Below are 15,039 nucleotides of genomic sequence, written 5' to 3'. Positions count from 1 at the left end.
CTAATTATTACACCACAAAGTAAAAGTAACTAGCTTATTTCCCTTGCCCAAGATAAGTAAAAATCAAAAAATAAATTAACACAAGTACATTTTATATTAAAAATGTGTCCAGCTTCAAGTGTTTTAGTAATACTAGTGAAGACAATTGCTTTTTTAAAAGTATGGTTTTAAATTGGGAAGTATCTGTTTAAATCTCCATGTACCGCTGTGCTATAAAACTCAGAAGGGTTGCAACTACCTTCCCCCAAACTTCTGCTTGACAAAACCAGCCTGAAGTTTTATTTTGTTGTTTTCTGATGTTGTACACAAATCCCTTTTGGTTTTGACCAAAATAATTAACCACAGGTTGAGCTAATCTTGGTTTTACTGCCATTGAAAACCTAGTTAGGCCTTGATCCTCAAACTGGGTGGGCAGATCCCTACACCAGAGGTGCAACAAAGGGGGGCGGGGGATGTTCTCAGAGGGTCCAGCCCCACCCCACTTAGCCATAGACTGATGTTACTACAAATTCACAGTCTAAGTCTCTCTAGTGGGAGTAGAGGGGAGGGGGGTAGAGGTCCTAGTTTTTCTTGGGGGAGAGGAAAGGTCCTGCCCAGTCCTGATCTCTCTAATGGGAAAGAAGAGGGCAAGGTTCTGGACCAGCTTCTTGCTTCCCAAAATCCCAGGCTACCCTCTCTTTACGCTGTCTTCTCCACCTCTTTCATTTCCAGGTCTGCTCTAGAAGGTGAGATGCAGCAGCATGAGCTGTACAAACAGGCCCAGAACGGAAGGTAATTGCTAGGACAGCTACGCCATGCTGAAGCCTGTGTTGTCACAACATCACTCTGCTAGTACCTGAGCTAGCTCAGATATGTCTAGCTGCAATTGCACTCTGTGATTGCAGTGAAGATGTGCTTAGCCTTGACAGTTAAAAACAACCCAGGTAAATAAAAAATCAACTCATATCTACTGTGTGCCACCTTGAAACTACATTTCTACTCTGCTAAAGTTTTCCTTTCAATTTCCTTTTGTAGGCAGAAATGTATTTGGATAAGTGTAATGGTGCTTTGGGATTCAATTGGTAATGAATTCCTGGGGAGGATTAAAATTAATAGCAAACAACATATGGTTTTACCAACCTGATTTCGTTTTTTGATGAGGTTACTGATGTGGTTGATAAAGGTAACAGTGTAGATGTCGTATAGTTAAGTTTGTGTAAGGCACTTGACTTAATGCCACACAACTTTTTGATTAGTGCTGGAAATTTTTGTTTGTCTGTTTGGCCAGCAAAACAGAAAATCAGGGAAAATATTTGGTTCAGTTCGGAAAATGTTTATAATTTGTCAACAAATGGGAAAAATCAATTTCAGGTCTGCTTCAGAAAACCACAGGGTGGCATCTCTGTGAGTCAGCAAAAGGATTGTAAGGGCCTTAATTGTCAGGCTATAGAGTCATTCTTGTGCTTGGATGCTTTCTTCGGCCTAGTGAATAACTAAGTACTGATACAAAGTGCAGCAACTTCAAGAGCAGACCATAAGAACAGAATAGCTTATAACCTCCTGGCCAAGAGGCTTGTCTGCATGTGGCAGGAGACCTGAGTTCAAGGTCATGCTCCAATGACTATTTAAGAATTTATACAATGTGAAACAGTTTCAACAGCCATGACTGAAAATAACTTGTAGCATGAGGGTTAAGGCCCTCCCCTTGTAGTGGGGAAGTGCTGAGTTCCAGTTCCTCCTCCACAATGGGGATTCCACCTTCGGTCCCTCAAGCAAAGGCCCTATACTAAAGCACGCCATTTTCTAAATCTGGACCTGAAAATTTTCCCTGGCTGAAACTAATCAGGTAAAATTTGCAAATCATTTCAGAATGACTGAAATTGCATTTTTTGGCAAATAAACTATTCATCTGAAAAAAATTGCCCAGCTCTAATTTTGATTGAAAAAATAACATGCTGTCTCATATTAATAAAGAACATATTAAATGGATTAAGACCTGACTGCCTGACAGAGCTCAAAAAAAGTTGCAACATTAAGGTTATTAAGCAGCCCAGAAATTGCCTGGCTTTCTATTCAGTAATAATTTTGGAACAACAACAGAATGAATATATGGGTGATTTTTTTTTTATGTTATGGAATAAGGGAGAAGTCATATTCTTCAGTAATATTAAGTGTTTGTCCTCCAAATTAAGTGTCTATATGTATGTTGCATTGAACAGAGGCTGAAAGTAGTTCATCAGGTAGAAGAACTGCCTCTTTATTTACTGTGTTGTTTGTCTTGCTTTTGCCTTTGGAACTGGTCTAGTAATGTTTCTGTTCCTCTGCTTTCTAAAATGATCTTCCATTTAAGTTCAATAACTGTCCCACAGAAGTAAAATCTCTCACCAAAAAAGTAGAATAAATGAAGCATCTGGAGTCTTTCTGGGCATCTGGGAAGGAACAACAGGACATGGTTGCAGCACTTCTGAATTTTCCTGAAAACACAGAATTATAGAGAAACCAGAGCAGGTGATATTTTCCACACTACAACCCATACAAAGAAAATAATGCAATGCTACAGCCCACACAAAGAAAGTAATGCAATGCTAAAATAATTACAATGATATCTCTAGGAGGAATAAGTACATTAAGACTGAGCCTAACCCCTACTAGCTAACAAAGCATGCAATTCCTTGTAACCCCAGACACATTAACATTCTCTAGGGGATTATTTTACCACCATGTGGGCAGAGGGCTTAAATGTTTAAACCAGTTTGTCCCACTAACTCAACGTTGGTACTCTGGGGTTAGCCTGTGGAACAACTGTACAGGACTTCCCCAATTTTAACTGATTCCTGTCCATCATTATCACACAGGACCAACTTCAAGATATAGAGCACAGACTGTGGGATGATTCTTGGGGGCCCCTCAAACTTATAAGTTATAAGTGTGGAGTGGCATGTTGGGGTCACCAGAAGCCACTGCTGCAGGAGATGAGGAAACCAGTTGTTTGTGCTGGGGCCTACACATAGTTGTTAGTGCCACAGAGTGATAATTTATGACTCTGTGCCTTTAAAGAAAAAGAGGACAGACTGGGAATAGAGAGAGAGGAAGGAGAAAGAAGAGCAGTGAGGGAAAGCACAGGAGTGACTGGGGCTGAAATTGCAAATGTCAGAGAAAGATTCTGACAGTGCAAAGTAGTAGTTTGGGTGTGCTACGCCTAAAGATTTAACCTGGAACAATAGAATTAAACTGATCTTACTGTAAAACTAATTCAGTTTGCATTAATTATTTCGGTCACTTTAATCTGGGCAGACATTAGTAAAATTACATAGTGATTTTACATAGTGACACCCCTCTATGTCAGGGTAAGAACATAAGAATAGCCATACTAGGGGTACGTCTACACTACGGGATTATTCCGAATTTACATAAACCAGTTTAGCAAAACAGATTGTATAAAATCGAGTGCGCGCAGCCACACTAAACACTAAATCGGTGGTCTGCGTCCACGGTCCGAGGCTAGCGTCAATTTCTGGAGCGTTGCACTGTGGGTAGCTATCCCGTAGCTATCCCATAGTTCCCGCAGCCTCCCCCGCCCCTTGGAATTTCCGGGTTGAGATCCCAGTGCCTGATGGGGCAAAAATCATTGTCGCGGGTGGTTCTGGGTAAATGTTGTCAGTCACTCCTTCCTCTGGGAAAGCAACGGCAGACAAGCATTTCGCGCCTTTTTTCCCTGGATTGCCCTGGCAGATGCCATAGCATGGCAATCATGGAGCCTGTTTTGCCTTTTGTGACTGTCACCGTATGTGTACTAGATGCCGCTGACAGAGGCGATTCAGCAGCGCTACACAGCAGCATGCTTTTGCTTTTGCATGACAGCAGAGATGGTTACCAGCCATACTGTACCATCTACCATACCATAAATTGGTAATAAGATGGTCATGGTTACCAGTCCTTTTGCACTGCACCATTTGCTGCTGTCATAAGTGCCCCTGGCTGAGATCAGCCAGGGGCGCAAAAGCCAAAATTGGGAATGACTCCCTCCTTTTTGGTATCTAAAAATAGAATCAGTCCTGCCTAGAATATGGGCAAGTGTACTAGAGAACCACTGTATCATAGAACCAGAGAGCACAGCTGCTCTGTGTCAGATCCTGCAGAAATTATGAGCTGTATGCTATTCACAGGGGGTGCTCCTGCAACAACCCCACCTGTTGATTCCATTCTTCCCCCAGCCTTCCTGGGCTACCGTAGCATTGTCCCCCCACTTGTGTGATGAAGTAATAAAGAATGCAGGAATAAGACACAGTGACTTGTTAGTGAGAAATGAGTGGAAGGCAGCCTCCAGCTGCTATGATAGTCCAGACAGGACATTAAGCAGTGTGGAGGAGAGGAGCCCAGCATCCCGCTGCTAGTCCAGGGGCAATTGAATCTTTTCTTTACACATGAAGGGTGGGGGCTGATGGAGCTCAGCCCCCTGTTGCTATGATGAAGACGGTTACCAGCCATACTGCACCATCTACCAGGAAAAATTAGGAGCAGGCGCCCTTGATCGACCTCACTGATGCTAGTCGGCATGGTTACCAGTCCTTTTGCACTGCCCCATGTGCCAATAGGCTGATGATGACGATGGATATCAGCCATATTGTACCATCAGCCACCCATGGCGGGGGGGGGGGAGCAAGGATGTTGGTGTTGAGTGCTGCAGCATCGCGTCTATCTGCAGCATTCAGTAAAGATAGGGTGACATGTAAAAGAGTCAAGAGAGGATTGTTTTCCCTTTCACTTCTGGGGGTGGGTGGGGGGCTGCGTAAATTGCCTAGCTATGCCCTGACCCACCACGGACACTGTGTTTGACCCTAGAAGATAATGGAGCTCAGCCAAGAATGCAAATGCTTTTCGGAGACTACAGGAACTGTGGGATAGCTTGAGTCCTCCAGTCCATGAGCATCCATTTGATTCTTTGGCTTTCCGTTACGTTTGTCACGCAGCAGTGCGCTGAGTCCCTGCTATGGCGTCTGTCTGAAGATTTTTAAAAAATGATTTTGAATTTCGTCCTCTGTAACGGAGCGCTGATAGAACAGATTTGCCTGCCCTTACAGCAATCACATCCGCATGGTCCATGCTGGAGCGCTTTCTTTATTTTGATTTTTAACTGCATCGCCACACATGCTGATCGGAGCTCCACGCTGGGCAAACAGGAAATATTCAAAAGTTCGCGGGGCTTTTCCTGTCTACCTGGCCACTGCATCTGAGTTCAGATTGCTGTCCAGAGCGGTCAGTGGTGCACTGTGGGATACCACCCGGAGGCCAATACCGTCGATCTGCGGCCACACTAACCCTAATCCGATATGGTAATTCCGATACTAGCGCTACTCCTCTCGTTAGGGAGGAGTACAGAAATCGATTTAAAGAGCCCTTTATATCGATATAAAGGGCCTCTCAGTGTGGACGGGTGTGGCGTTAAATCGGTTTTACGCTCCTAAAACCGGTTTAAACGCTTAGTGTAGACCAGGCCTAGGTCAGACCATGGTCCATCTTGCCCAGTATCCTGTCTTCTGACAGTGGCCCATATCAGAGTTTCAGGGGGAGTGTACAGAACAAAGCAATTATGAAGCAATCCAGACCCGTCTTCCACTCCAGGCTTCTGGTAATCAGAAGTTTGGGGTTGCCCTAAGCATAGGGTTGCATCCCTGAGCAGCTTGGCTAGTAGTCATTGATGGACTAGTCCTCCATGAATTTATCCAGATCTTTTTTTGAACCCAGTTCTATTTTTGGCCATCACGACATCTCAGAGCAATGAATTCCATACATTAGTTGCGCATTGTGTGAAAAAGTACTTCCTCCTATTTGTGGTAAATCCGCTGCCTATCGATTTCCTCAAGTGACCCCTAGTGTTTGTATCATGTGAAGTGGTAAATAACTCTTCTCCATTCACTTATTCCACGCCATTCATGATTTTATAGACCTCTAGCATATTCCCTCTGAGTTGTCTCTTTTCTAAGATGAACCAGAACTGGACACAGTATTCAAGGTTTGGGCACACCATGAATTTATATAGTGGCATTATGATGTTTTCTTTCTTATTTTCTATTCCTTTCCTAATAGTTCCTCACGTACTGTTAGCCTTTTTGACCTCTGCTGCACATTTCAGAGAACTATCCATGGTGACTCCAAGATCTCTATCTTGGGTGGTAACAACTAATTTAGAACCCTTCATTGTATATTATAGTTGGGATTATTTTTTCCAATCTGCATTACTTTGCACTTAGCAATGCTGAATTTCATCCACCATTTTGTTGCCCAGTTTTGTGAAGTACACATAGAGAGAACAGAAGAGAAGAAAGGGAGCAACCAACATTTACAAAGCACTCCATAAGCATTCTCTAAATAAGACACCAACCAGATTTTCCAAAAAGCTCAGCACCGAACAGCTCCCCCTGTTCTCAGTGGATATGGACATCAGCAAACATGGTAAACTGTGTTGGACCATCTTTATGCCCTGCAAGTGACACTCAGAAGTACCATACAGCCAAACAGGCAGAGTTTTAGGTCCTGCCCTACTCATATGTGCACCTTAGGCAATCCCATACAAACAAAGAGCTGTTAAGTCTTTTACAGTAATGCTTCAAAATGCTGCATCTTACAATAGTGTTTCTAAAAGGCATGGTATTGCAGTCCTTACCCAGGTACCAGTCCCATTAAAATCTAGTCCCAGTGTTTTGGACTTTTAAAGCAGGATACCACAATATGTTTTGTAAAAGAGACAGCCCATGAATTAATTTCACACATGCAGGGCCAGCTCTAGGTTTTTTGCTGCCCCAAGCAAAATAAAATTTGGCTGCCCCCACCCCAGCCCTGGGCTCCCCCCCCCGAACCCCCTTGCTGACCCAGCCCTGGGCTCTCCCTCCCCGCACCTGCACCCCCAGCTCTGGGCCTCCCCCTTCCCACACACCCCTGCCACCCCAGCCCTGGGCTCTCCCCCAACCCACACCCCTGGCACCCCAGGCCTGGGCTCACACACACCCCGTGCTGCACCAGCTCTGGACACCCCTCTTCCCCACCCCTGCTGCCCCAGCCCTGGGCTCTTCCTCCCCCACCCCCACCTGCACCCTCCTTCTGCTCCAGCCCTGGGTCACTGGTGACTTGCTCCCAGGGCGGGTCATTCAGCAGGAATTTTGGATGTGCCCAGAACACAGACAGGATTGGTTCCCATATGGTTACAGAACTGAGTAAAGTGGAACAATTTTCAGCTTGTGTGATTGGAGGATATCTGGATGCATATTATAAGACTGTCCTCCATAAATGAGGAAAAGTCAAGGTGCCTTTATTATTCTTTTGTTCCACTCTTTGTTTCTATGGGTAAATTGCCAGTGCAATATCACTGTCTTCCTTTTAAACAACTTAATAATAAAAAAAAGGCAATGGCTGTTGAAAATAGCAATTCCAGTCCTAATAACCACTGTTAAGCATTTCTTGCTCAATTTTATCTACTTTTTCTAAAGCAAGTTACAGTGGATCAGTATATTTGATTTGGGAGAAATGAAGTAACAGCTGCCCAAATTGACCCTGAGCACTCCTGAATTTTGAGGTGTTCAAATCTGGAAGGCAGGTGCTAGATTCCCTTTCTGAATATTAACTAAATCTGGAAAGGAAAAGTCAATTTCTGCTTCCATGGCTCAGAAGTGGAAATCCTCCTAAGTGCCTGGTACTGTATCTAAAGCTGCTCAGGTCCAATACAGCCTCCCTTCCCTTACTTTTCATTTTAAATTCTAGTGGGATCCACGTACCTCCCTTGCTAGGCTTCAGATAGAGAAGGGCTCTGTCCATTTAGTCCACCCTATTCCTTCTTTGGGGGCTGCAAGGTGAGGTCACACCAGTATCCCTAAGCCAGTCTGGGGATGTCTTCTGAAGGGGATATCTGGGGCAAAGCCTTCTACTCCTTGGGCACACTTGTTCCCCATTCACAGTGCCACCCCGCTCTAGCAATGAGCTCAAGCAGCAGCATGAGGCAGGGCCGCCCAGAGGATTCCGGGGGCCCGGGGTCTTCGGCGGCGGGGGGCCCTTCCGTTCCGGGACCCGCCGCCGAAGTGCCCCGAAGACCCGCGGCGGGGGCCCCCCCGCCGCCGAATTACCGCCGGAGCAGGACCCGCCGCCGAAGCGCAGCCCGGTCTTCGGCGGTAATTCGGTGGAGGGGGGCCCCGCCGCGGGTCTTCGGGGCACTTCGGCGGCGGGTCCCGGAAGGGAAGGGCCCCCCGCCGCCGAATTACCGCCGAAGACCGAGCTGAACTTCGGCGGCGGGTCCCGCTCCGTCTTCGGCAGTAATTCGCCAGCGGGGGGTCCTTCCGCCCCAGAGCGGAAGGATCCCCCGCCGGCGAAGACCGGGAGCGAAGAAGCTCCTGCGCCCGGCCCCGCAAGAGTTTGCCGGGCACCCTGGAGCGAGTGAGGGACCCTGCTTCAGGGGCCCCGAAAAACTCTGGTGGGGGCTCCCGTGGGGCGCGGGGCCTGGGGCAAATTGTCCCTCTTTCCCCCCCCTCTGGGCGGCCGTGGCATGAGGTTTCACTTACCATACTCCCTCCCCCCGTTTCCTGTTGGTAGTGGCCAAGGGAATGCTGGGAAATGTAGTTCTTTCCCTGCTTCAGGGCTGGTTCTATAGGCAGGGAGCTAACCAAGGAACTACAGCTTCCAGGGCCCCCTGTTGGTTCTCAGCTCCCAGGCTCGAGCCCTGCTAGCTGCCGCCCTTGCAAATGGGCTGCCCCAAGTAGCTGCTTGCTTTGCTGGTGCCTAGAGCCGCCCCTGCACACATGGTAGTGACTTGCCCTCAAGAAACCATTTTTTCTGGCTAAATAGAAACCTATCTAGATTTCTCCAGAGTGTTTTTAAATATGCCATCTCCTGAACTACACAATAAAAAATGAGATGAGGGAATGGGTTTTCACAACAGATTTTTGGTGGCCTTCACAACTCTTGCTGGTGGCAGCTCTGACAAATCTGTCTCTCTCCCTGCTCCCCTTCAGTGAGAGCCTGCCCCAGGGAAAGTGGGTTGGGAACTCACTAGATGCATGCAGAGTCCCAGGCTCTCCGTGCCCTGGCCAGGTGGGAGCATGGGAGCTGCTTAGTGGAGTGCCCCAGAGACCAAACGCTGCAACCGCCTCCACTGATAAGAACCGCCTGCAGCGGCATGCACACCAGCCCCACGTATCTCCAGAGGTGCTGCCCAGAGCTCCCGAGGAGGCTGCACGGTGCAGGGTGCCAATCCCTGCTAGCGGCACCAGTGCAAACATGGAGGCAGCACATCTTGCTGCCTTTGGTAACATTTATTCAGGCGCAACAGCTGGATGCTTCAGGGAGAAGCCGCTGCTTTCTCCCCACCCCAATATCTGCCCATGCTTTGGAGGCTGTCATGGCCACAAAAAACCCCACTGGTGGCCCATGTTGTTAAGGCACAGCCCTGTATTGGGGTCAGAACCACAAGGGACCTTGTGCGGGGACTGAGCTCCCAGTGGCCTGTATGAAGCGGAGAATAAGCTATGGCCCTGCCTCCTCCCTTTAGGTTACACAGAGACAGCCCCTAAGCACAAAGTCTGCAATTGTGGCTGACCCTTACATGGGTCACATGTGGGAAGAGGGTCTTTTTGGGATACCTCCTATCCACCCCCACGCACCAAGTAAGGTCCCTGCTCTTTAATAAGTACCACAGTCTAGATTTTCAGTGAAAGTTATTCTTACACTTCACTTTTCATTTATACCACATAAGAGATGCTACTTCATTTTGCATAATGTAAAATGTCTCTTTCAGACTTGGAGTTCTCTGTTTTTTAAAAATTAACATCTACGTCTGTATTACTATAGCATGACTTCTGCAGATGGTTTTATCTTATTTATGAACAGGGTTCAGATAATAATTCAAACTTATTTGAAACCTAATCATTGTTGTGATAGAAGCTGTTGGTATTGTACCCCATACAGTGTCTATCATCAATATGTCTGCATTAGACCTTTATAATATACCTATCATGGCAGTATCAAACTGCCATCTGTAGCTCTTCTTTAGCCTGGGTTGTTTTTTCCTTCCCAATTATATCTATATACTAAAACCTTTAAATCCATCTCAAGCCTGCAATTTCATTGGCCCGGTCTAATGAGCAGAATTTGCTAATTCCCTTATGGTAATCCTATTACCTGTCAAGAGCTATTTCTACAAGGGTCATCATTATCCAGAAGCCTAAATCTGACTCCAGATCTATCTATCCTCAAGTGCAATCCCACCAGTAAGTCATATTCTTCTTCGCTACAAGCTATCAAGGACACTGGTCACATTGGAAAAGTGAAGCTGAGCAGCTGATCTTATCAGGTGAAGTCTTTTACGTGTTGATATTTTTTAGAGATAATGTTAACAGGGGAGCAAAATATGATTTTACAATACTTTGCAGTAGCTGTAGTGGTGTATTAACATTATGCTAAACATTTTGCAAAAGATAATTGCTATAGAACTTGGTTACTCAGAAAAAGTTTATTAGGTATCAGAGGAAGGTAAAGCTACTGATATCAAAAGTAATACTAGCCTTTTACTTATTCAATTACCAGGTTTTTTTCATTCACTGAATGTACAGTATACAAGCTTGTTGTATAGTATAGACTGTCACAAGTTGTGCAGTGAACAAGCATTGGCCTTGCTTACAGCATGGTCTGTGACAAATTGTTCAGGATAAGTTCTAGATGGAACAGTTTTAGCAAGGAATACATCTATTAGACGCCTGACTCTGTGAGGTGCCAGCTATGTCCTGGGAATAGCTGTGCATCTATCAGTGGGAGCAGGATTGACTCCTATGTCTCCCTGTTTTTTAATAGCTTTTATATTCCCGGAGTGAAATCCTGGCCCTATTGAAGTCAATGGGAGTTTTGACACTGACTTCTGTATGACTAGGATTCCACCCATTGTATTTGACTGACCTTAACTCCACACTACTTTAAAATGAGCTACAGAAGAGTGAATACATGTCATTCTTTTACCCGCATGTATATATAACGCCATGATCCTTTAGGGGCTCTTCTGTTTGGGGGGGGAGCTCTTTGTTTTTGCCCCCAGAATGTTTTCAGACCAAAATTTTCAAACCTGGGTCTGAAAGTTAGGCTCCTAAATCCTTGTCTTAGGTCTGAGCACCTGCAGCTCACATGACTGCAAATTAGGTCATTTCTATTTAGGTGCCTAAATACAAATTTAGGCATTTAACTTTAGGCATCCAGGTTTGAAAGTGTGGGTCCTGTGCTCGCAATTTAGTAACATTAATTATTCTTGTTTTATTTTGCTGTAAACTCATGACAGACAAAACACATGGGGCTAAATTTTGCTCTCAAGCACACCCCCTGCTACGCCATTAACATTAATGGGGCTATGAGAGTGTAACTAAAGCATATAAGCCATTGTACATAATGATAAAGAACATGTCTCAGATTAAGTACATGCTCCTGCACATGTCAATGGGAGTTTTGCCATTGACTCCTGTGAGAACAGCATCTGGCCCATATATTGTATGGCTCCATTGCTGTACAATTCATCATTTTCTAATGTCTCTCTAGATGTATGTAAAGTACAAATCTGCCTTTTCTAATTGACGTGTAACTAATTATTAACATTGTGTACTGTTGTTTCACAAAGATGTAATCCGATATAGCATTGTTGTTTTTCTCCTTAATGTGCAACTTTTGACAATGCAGTATCCACATAAAATATACAAACTTCACAAGTTTTTTAATTTATGTAGACCACTGTGGGAATTTCTACCCACAATCAAAATAACTTAGATATCAAGCAGTATCTATTGAGTCTGCATACAAAGGACATACACAGCCCCTTTAAATCAGTACAGTCAAATCCATTCTTGAGTCAGGTGTGGGGTGTGAACAGAGAGAAAAGGAATCTTCTCACACAGAACTGACATGTAAAACCCAAAGCTCTTGTTCTAAGCAGAAGCACAATTGCAGGTCAATGGAACTTCTTTCCACAAGAGCTTTGGATAACCACAATCCTTGCATTCAGCACACATTATGGAACTTACTGCTTTGCCGTAGCATTCCCAAAGCACAATTTGAAATGTAATTCCTCTGCCTGCTGAAGTTTGGTGGGAAAAGAGTAAGAGAATTTGAATGAAGTTACAAGATCAGTGATGCATTCAAAGTTTTGTCTTGCCAATGGAAAGAAAATTTATATTTCTCGATACACAACTCATTAGTATTGATAAACTTGGTAAGGAAAGTGATGGTGATGGACATAAAGTAAAAACATAAACAGAAAATGTGCATAAAAATGTTAACCCCAAGTAAAAATATTAGTTATTATGTCAGAAAGCAATCAAAGAAAATTAGACTATATAAAGATTCCTTTGCAATAGAGTTTTCTACATAGTATAATTCCCTAGACTATGAATTCCATTCCATGAAAGAATAATCAGATTATTCCAAATACTCCTATGAGCCAGGAAATTTGGAGGTAAATGTACCTGTTAGAATATTTGCTTCGTTATGCTCAGTTTATTCTCTTTCATGCATCAGCAACAGCGATAGTAATCTTTCTTATCAAGAACCTTGCAATCAAGTGCTTTGAAATGTTTACTGCTCCTAAAAGTATTTGTGCAGAGTTTTCTAGTTGGACAGGTTGAACAAGATCAGAACTTAAAATCACGTCAGTTACCATCTTGAATTTTTTCCACCCACTTCAATTGTCAACTATTAGCAGCTAATTGCTCACACCCTGCTAGAGTTATAGATTAATCCTTCCTTCCATTTCAAAACTGGGATGTTACGCTGATTTCATATGTTATAAAGTATTAATTTCCACTTCTATAAATCCACTGCTAATATTCTGAAATAGAGTGCTGAATGAAAGAATGGAGTGGTAAATGAATGATGTGGTTTAAAGGTAAATTGCTATGACTAAAGATGATTGCTGTATAGCAGCATATGTCATTCCCTGGTTTCCAGTCATATACAGCATTCATCTCTAGCTGCAATGGATCTTGAAATCATCACTGTTTCCTCTGCCTGACAATATTGTTTTTATCACTGGTACAGGACTGAATACATTTATTTTATATATATATATATATATATATATATATATATATATTTACAGAGTGCTGACAGCGCGTCACATCTTAGAAATCCTGGTTTATTTTTATCTTCATCTGTGCCATAAGGGTTTTCCTGTCCTGAAGGCTGAACTGCACTATTAAAAAAAATTGACATCCTGTTAAGAAAAAAAGTTAGTCGTTACCTGCATGGCCCATCTCTGTAGTAGGGTAGTTTTCAATACCAATTGTGCCAACAACTACACAGACAGGTCCATTTGCTTGTCCATATAACTAACATTATAGAAGATTGTGATTCATTTGTCCGAAGGACACTGCTGGATTTACTGTCAGATCTCAAGATGGTGTCCACCTCAAGACCTGGAAGACAGAGGAATACTGCATGAAAAAAAATGGTTTTTCACTTTCCTCCCTGTCTTTTAGGCAAATGGTCCGCTCAGACTATTTACAGATGGTCAGTGGTATTGAGAAGGCATAAAAAAAATCCTCAAACCACCCTCAGATTTTTATAACAATCAAGTTAGCTTCTATGAACAGACAACTGTAACTATGTTTTTTAGTGCAATCTGAGTAGCAACGTGAATTACTTGTCTATATCCCTTTTTCTCCTGCCTCTTTTTATTTTGTCCCACTTGAAAATTGGGTAGGACTTGAAATCATGATATTCTGTGGGTCCAGATTGTTTTGATGTTGGATGACAGCTGGTTTGGCATGTAGTGTGCTGGGGAGATGAGAGCTCAGCAAAGTTAGAAAATGTATATTTTGTTCCAGGAATGGAGGACACACAAAGATCCGTCTCTTCACTTCATGATGCTAAATGCAAGATCTGTTCCTAATAAATCTTGCACTAGGTTGGGTGGAGTTGTTCGGGGTGGTCAATAGCATGTTTAATACAGGTTCCCTACACTTGGTCACAGAGTAGATTTAGTCTTCTTGTGAAGAATTTTCATTACTTTTCTTTTTATCTAGTCAACTTCCTGCCTCCGATGAGACATAGTATTTGTCCTTTCAAGATAGTACCAAGTCCTCACTGCTTGACTTTCAGAAAGTGTCATTCATTGAGGTCCTGGAGGCATGAGTGCTTCTAACCACAAGTTATCAGTTGGATCCCTGTCCTTCCTGTCTGGTGAAGGTCAGTAGAGAAGACTAGGCCTACCAGTAGTTGAGATTAGCTAATGTGTCCTTCACGGGGAAGGTTGTAGCAGTTTACAGAGTTCTCATATTTTCTTGACTTCAAATAAATCAGTTGTAGGTCACACACTTGATGTGGTGTTTGCTCTTTTACAAGCTATGCACAATGATAAAATGCCTGTTATAATATTTTAAATCTTTGAACAAATTTTGATATAATTGATCACAGGATTTTGTTGATATGTTCATGATTTTCAGCTGTAGTTGGTAGTAGTTCTTCAGTGGCTCCAGCGGTGGAGCATAATTTTGCAACAGAAAGGCAAAGGGTCATTGGTGGTGGGCTGGAGAGTGAGTCCACCCTACACTTACCCAGCATTAAAAGCTGGTGCACAGGATCATAGTGCCATACAACCCTGTATATTTTTTTCCAGGGCCTCAGGTCATAATTTCGAAGAGCCAGTGACTACAAACAGTTGTGTAGTCAGAAATGTCCATGAACTTCAGCCTTTGGACATAATCTGTATTAGACAGTAATAGGCTTTTCCTTGAAACTCATATATAAAAATCAAAATATAGGTCATTCTAAAAATAAAAATTAGGATAATGATTTAAAATAAATTAACTGACCATTAGTCACTAATAACTTTATTTTGTATTTCCTTTTAATAACAATATTCCTCATTAAATCATCTGATGTGGTACGAAAGCAGATGTCTATCATTTAAGAACTATCCTGCAATACAATGCTTAAGTGTGTGGTCAATTTAAAGTTACTAATCTGTAGATTAACCTCATCCTTACCAGTTCCAAGTCTCATTCCCAGTGATTTGTGTATTATTTAAACTGTTACATGACGTCACAC

Source organism: Mauremys reevesii, linkage group 8 (assembly GCF_016161935.1).
Source record: "Mauremys reevesii isolate NIE-2019 linkage group 8, ASM1616193v1, whole genome shotgun sequence".
In the NCBI taxonomy this organism is placed as follows: domain Eukaryota; kingdom Metazoa; phylum Chordata; order Testudines; family Geoemydidae; genus Mauremys; species Mauremys reevesii.
This window is presented reverse-complemented; position numbering follows the sequence as displayed.